Source organism: Lactuca sativa, chromosome 3 (genome assembly GCF_002870075.4).
Source record: "Lactuca sativa cultivar Salinas chromosome 3, Lsat_Salinas_v11, whole genome shotgun sequence".
NCBI classification, from domain to species: Eukaryota; Viridiplantae; Streptophyta; class Magnoliopsida; order Asterales; family Asteraceae; genus Lactuca; species Lactuca sativa.
In genome coordinates this window covers 3,970,336-3,976,893 of record NC_056625.2, presented here as the reverse complement: position 1 = coordinate 3,976,893, position 6,558 = coordinate 3,970,336, and the positions used below count along the sequence as shown (strand labels likewise).

The 6,558-nt window shown below is 32.2% G+C and overlaps 1 pseudogene; it reads right to left on the bottom strand.

Annotated features, from left to right (window-relative positions):
• Nucleotides 1–1,320: 1,320 nt before the first annotated feature.
• On the bottom strand, nucleotides 1,321–3,047 carry LOC111877630 (AP-1 complex subunit mu-2-like; annotated as a pseudogene).
• Nucleotides 3,048–6,558: the final 3,511 nt, after the last annotated feature.

The window sequence follows — 6,558 nt, the reverse complement described above, 5'->3', positions numbered from 1 at the left end:
CGAACTGAACCGAACCATATAAAGGCAAGTAACCACGGTTCGGTTTACGGGTAACCGTTAACTGTAAAAAAATAAGAATTATTCAAAATTACAAAATCCTTATCAACAATTTTATTCTTAAAATCAAAAACTCACATAAATTAAGAAAAAAATCAATGCTATTAAAACATACATTTTATGAATAAGATACATAAAGTTGATAAAAAAACCATGCATATACACTTTATGATTTATGAATCTAATATTTTAATAATTGTGTGTAATTGAGTTGTAACCCCAATTTTCGTGAGTATTGTATGGGCAATGGGCAATTGGGTTGTATTTGCAATTTGCAATTGTTGTTTCCTTAATGCATTAATTTGAAACTGGACAATGGACATTAGACAGAATTCATATGTATTTGCAATTTGCAATTGTTGTTTGCTTAATGCATTAATTTGAAACGGGACGATGGACAATAGACATATATATATATATATATATATATATATATATATATATATATATATATATATATATATATATATATATATATATGCTTAATGCATTAATTTGAAACTGGACAATGGATATAAGACAGATATATATATATATATATATATATATATATATATATATATATATATATATATATATATATATATATATATATATATATATATATATATATAATTCAAAAATACCATCTATTCTAACTAAAAGGGTATTTTAGTCAATTAATATAGATTTAATAACGGAAATTTGCATATTTTAAGGAAAATTGCATATTTTAAGGGAAAATAGATTCTATTAATTTTAAAAATCTGATTGTATGGATGATAATTCTCCTAATTCGTAACATTCTGATGGAATATGTTTATTAATATATTGAAAAATAATAAATATGATTGAACCATACAAGAATACACATTCTGACATAATATATATTTTGATTTAATGAATTTCTTGAAGAATAACAAAATTTTAGATACAAGTTAAAAAAAAATTCATTACATTCTTGTTCTATGAGAATGTTATACTTATTAATAACAAAGAAATACAATATATAAATCATTATACCAGATTATATTATTACATATATATTTTTTTCATTATATTGTATATTATTCTGTTTGAATAATCCATTCTTTTTGGAAGATTGGTGGTTATTGTTTATCTTCATCCCATACAATGTTCATCTTCAAGATTCTATTCTGACATAATAGGAATTCAAGATTCTATTCCAATAGAATGTTGTAAGTTTCATATGTACCTTGTTTTGCTTTGATATCTCTCGTTTCGTTCCCAGCCAAGAAAACAAGAACATTCTTATTCTTGATTTCATGTGTACCTGCAAATGAGAAATACAACCACTCATTGATATTGCTTTACATACAACCAGTCATTGAGAAATACAACCAATCATTTCAAAAACCTAGATAGGGGTAAAATTAAACTTCATTGGTTTACATACCTACGCTCCTTGAATTGACTCCTAGCTTTTACCATAATTTCCATTCGGCTTCTTGAATGTCTTTCAATTTGAGCTTCCACCCATATCAAAGGCTTCACCTAAGTGTTAAGTCGATATGTCATCAGGTCAAATGCTCCATCAGGAAGCACAAATGATATTGTTCTATCATTTTCAAAACGTGCCAATAGCACACATCTACACCAAATTTGTCCATAGCCTCAAATTTTATAAAACTATCTATATATATAATATATGTGATATAAGATTTAAAAGAAAATGAAAAATTACTGGTGGAACTTAATGTCATCCAAGTCATGGCTTTTCCCTTTGTAGTTCGTCCTTGTGCCTCCAATAATACTCTATCATTTAGTCCAACCTTACACTCAGGCATACCAATGTAACAAGAATGAAATAAAGGCAAATTTGTCCATTAGTTATTTTTTTAAAAAAAACTTTTTAAAGATAGATTATAGAAAAGAAAGAGAAATTTAGTTTGACCTCAAATAAGTTCGCATCTTCAATGCATCAACAACTTCCGATCTAACTATTTGCCCATTACTGTTGACAAGCATATTCACACTCTCCACAACATCCAAAAATACCCGAAGACATTAACAAATTGTTTGTTTGTAAATTGTAATATGAGTGATAGCAACAACCTTTCAATATATTAACAATTAGAATGTAGACATACATTTGTGAATGCCTTGGAGTGCATGCCTCAAGCATCAGAGACAGAGGTGTTTGTAGTAGAGGCATCTGGAACAGAAGCACCGACAGTCTCATGTTGAATTGTGCGGGGACCCATAATAGAATCCACAACTCTGTGAGCCACAACACTTCCAGTACCAAAAGCCATTCCTAACATACCAAAAGTGTCAAAATATAACTCAAATTCATAAAATTAAGAAAGAAAGGAAGAAAAAGTGTATACGTATAATAATGATATAGGATATGGTTTATATTGAGTTACTTTGAGCTATAGTTGAACCAATGCCTCCAAAAATCGATCCACCACCACTAGACTGAACAGGGGTAGGAGGGGGTGATCGGTTAACTGGTGCTGCAGGTGGAGCAAGAGCAGGTGATAGTAATCATTTAGAAAAATCCCACAAGAAGACATGCCTCGTTCTTTTTGTAATGTATCCCTTCACTACGCCATGAGACAGCATTTGTAACAGCCATGGGAGGTCTCTCTGAAACTTCCATCCTATATGAATCAGTCTTTATGAACTCACTAAGGATTTTAACTTTAGTGAATTGAGGGTAACCAAAGTCCAGGGAGAAGAAACAGAAGATGTTGTTGTCATCTTATCATTGAAAAAAAAAGGCCCTAAGTTCTCGCTTAATGAGAAACAGATGTAGAATTTCTCCGAAAGTGAGTAAAATTTGTAGAGGATTTCGAAGGAGAAGCTCAGATTAGCAACATCGAGAAATAGGGGTAAAATTAAACTTCAGTGGTTTACATACCTACGCTCCTTGAATTGACTATCCTAGCTTTTACCATAGTTTCCATTCGGCTTCTCGAATGCCTTTCAATAGAAGCTTTCATCCATATCAAAGGCTTCACTTGAGTGCTAAGTCGATATGTCATCAGGTCAAATGCTCCATTAGGAGGAGAATGTGAAAATCTAGTTGAAGCTCATCGGCGGCAACATCAAATGATGGTGGTGGCGATCTTCTTTTGGAGCTAGGGTTAGGGAGGATCGAATGGGATAAAATACAGTAGTGTTGATTGTTTTAAAAAGGGATAAAGGTAGGTCAAAGTAATTCCCATAATTATATGAGTGTATTTGTAGAAAGTATTTATCAAATTACTAAATTACCCTTATTTATTTGTTTGATTATTTATTTATTTTCTAAATTTTGATTGGCCCACATTTATGCATACAATAACACAATAATTACTTTAAACACCTGAACCTATATATATATATATATATATATATATATATATATATATATATATATATATATATATATATATATATATATATATATATATAGTGGCGGACCTTAGTGGTGCCCAAGGGGTCCCGGGTCACTGCTCCAATTCCGGCACGTATTGTAAAAAAAATTTATGTTTTTTCTATTAGGTGCACCGGCTTAAAATACGAGTGCCACTATTAATGTAGATTTTTTCGGAAATTTTTTTTTAGTGTCACTCCTACTAAAACGTTCTGCGTCCGCCACTATATATATATATATATATATATATATATATATATATATATATATATATATATATATATATATATATATATATATATATATATATATATATATATATATATATATATATATATATATATATATATATATAGGGAATGGTTATTTGGAAAACAAAAAATAACTCTAAAAATCATAAAAATACATAAAAAAATACTTTGAGATAACAAAAAAAAAATTTAATTTTTTTATCGAGAAATCGCAACTTTTTTAATAAAATCGTTGAAAAAAATAAAAAATCAATTTTTTTTAAAAAATGTTTTTTTTAAAAAGAAAATCAGCGATTTTATACTAAAAGTTGCGATTTTTTTCATAAAAAATTAAAAAAAAAAAAAAAAAAAAGACAAAATTGCAAGAATGGTCCCTGTGGTATGTCCAAAAATGCTACTTTGGACCAAACAAGTTTGGACTAGCACCAATAGTTCAAAAGGTATCATTTTGTTGCGGTTTTGATCCAAAACAGTTTAAAAAATCTAAAAATGACGGATTTGCCCTTTTCCATTTGTTTTTTTGCTTTTCTTTTTGTTATTTAATTATTTTATAACTAAAAAATATAAAAACTAAAAGAAAATATTTTTTTTTCTCTCTCTCTCTCTTTCTCTCTCTCTCTCTCTCTCTCTCTCTCTCTCGATAACAGCCAACATACCCTCTCTTCCATCATCTTTCTCACCGAGCTCTCCATCAAAAACACATTAGAATTTCTGCTATTTTTCCTCTAAATCAAAACCCACTTCCATCTTCATCCCTTCCCCCTAAGAACAAGAACAAAATAACTCAAAGTCAGAAACCCTAAAAGTTGAAGCAGAAAAAGATGAATCAACCATCAACCCAATTCATCAATTCTTCAAATTACAAACATCTTCTCAAAACCCAGACCCTCACCTCAAAGGAAAATTCACTCTCAAGAAAAACCGTCGCTCTTCCTAGCACTTTTCTTCCTTTCCCCTACCATCACTAACATTGAACCCGAACAACCTGAATCTGAAATAGAACAACAAGAAACCCTAATTATCAATATTGCAAAATCTAAAACCGAATATGAAGGATATGAAGAATATGAAGAAAGCTTTGGCGGCTTCTGCTGAATCGTTCCACATCAAAAATCAACAACGGTGGTTCCATAATAGCAACGTCGGTGGTGGCAGGGGTTGCTCCAACGGCTTCTGCTGCTTTGTTCCTTGTTGTTCCAACGAGCTCAACGAGAGGGAGGTCAGGGAGGCGAGAGCTTTCAAAATAGAATTTGGGTTTGATTTTATAGATGAAACTTTTGTTCACACCTTCTTTGATTTCCCCATTTCAGATGAATATTAAGAAAGTTAGGTTTGATTTTATAGATGACTGTGAAGAAATCTAGGTCAAAATAGAAATTTGGGTTCGATTGGGGAAGAGAGATTGGCATGAAGGCAAGAGATGGGGAGGTGGCGAGAGGGTGGTTTACAGTGACGTGAAAGATGGTAATCAACAAGAAATCAAGAACATAAGGGAGGATTTGTGAGTGGTTTACAGTGACGCTACCTTACTGGTGGTTGTGGGTGGCAATTCGGTGGCTGTGGGTGGTGACCGGCAACGATGAACTTGTCTTCTTTGGTAACATCTTGTGCTTCATCAAGATGGTTGTTCGAGTAATGGAGTTCCATCAGTGTGTGTATGTGTGTATTTTGGGGAAGAACACAATCATGTAAGAGATAGATAGAGAGAGAGAGAGAGAGAGAGAGAGAGAGAAAATATTTTCTTTTATTTTTTTATATTTTTTTAGTTATAAAATAATTAAATAACAAAAAGAAAAGCAAAAAACAAATGGAAAAGGGCAAATCCGTCATTTTTAGATTTTTTAAACTGTTTTGGACCAAAACTGCAACAAAATGATAACTTTTGGACTATTGGTGCTAGTCCAAACCTGTTTGGCCAAAAGTAGCATTTTTGGACATAGCACAAGGACCATTCTTGCAATTTTGTCAAAAAAAAAAAAACATTTTATGATCTTTAAGTATTTTTTTATGCATTTTTTGATTTTAGGGTTTTTTTCCCATAGAACCTAAACACATATATATAATTGAATATAATGGTTCGGTTCGGATATCTACGGATATCTAAATATCCAAACCGAAACCGACCCGTAAGTACACGGTTTTTTCGGTTTCGGATTGGCGGGATCGGCTCCTAATCACCGCCCTCCTTCCCCTTTACCCCCAACAGATCGACTCTCTCCCTCTCAGACTACGTCCTCTCTTCTCCTCTCAATTGTTGATACAATCTTCCTCAGAATCGATGACCCGCCCGACGATGATCGCAACCCACTTTGTCGATGTATTTCAAAAACTGGTTCGTCTTTCAAGCGATAATCACATCTCCTATGGTACCGACTCCAACAAGAAGAAGTAATATACTATGTGGGACCTGGCGTCCGTCAACCTATTCAACTAACAATTCTTGGAACCCAACGTCCAACGAACAAATCTTAGATCTCGAGGTTGCCTTGGCTGTTTCCGACCAAACCCCCAGCTCTTTCCCCTTCGTTTTCTCCGTACCATCACGCCCCATAAAACCATTGTGGTCGATTAGGGTTCAAAATAGCTGAAAAACCTAAAGTATATGTGATGTTCATGCTCCTGTTACTGTTATACAAAATTGATTCTAGGTATAATCAGTTGGACTTCAAATCAGAAGAAATTGTGACTATTTGTGACTGATTAGGCTTCAAATCAAAAGAAATTGAAGTTGCATTAGGTTTTTTTTTGCGTCTGTGTGTAAGTGTGTGTTTGTTTATATAGTGTTTGATTTCTAGATTTGATTCTTTTGACTGGGTTTTTGGATTTGATTTCTTGAATAACTTTGATCTTGTGAATGGATTTTTGGTTAAGCATTTTTTTTCTTGG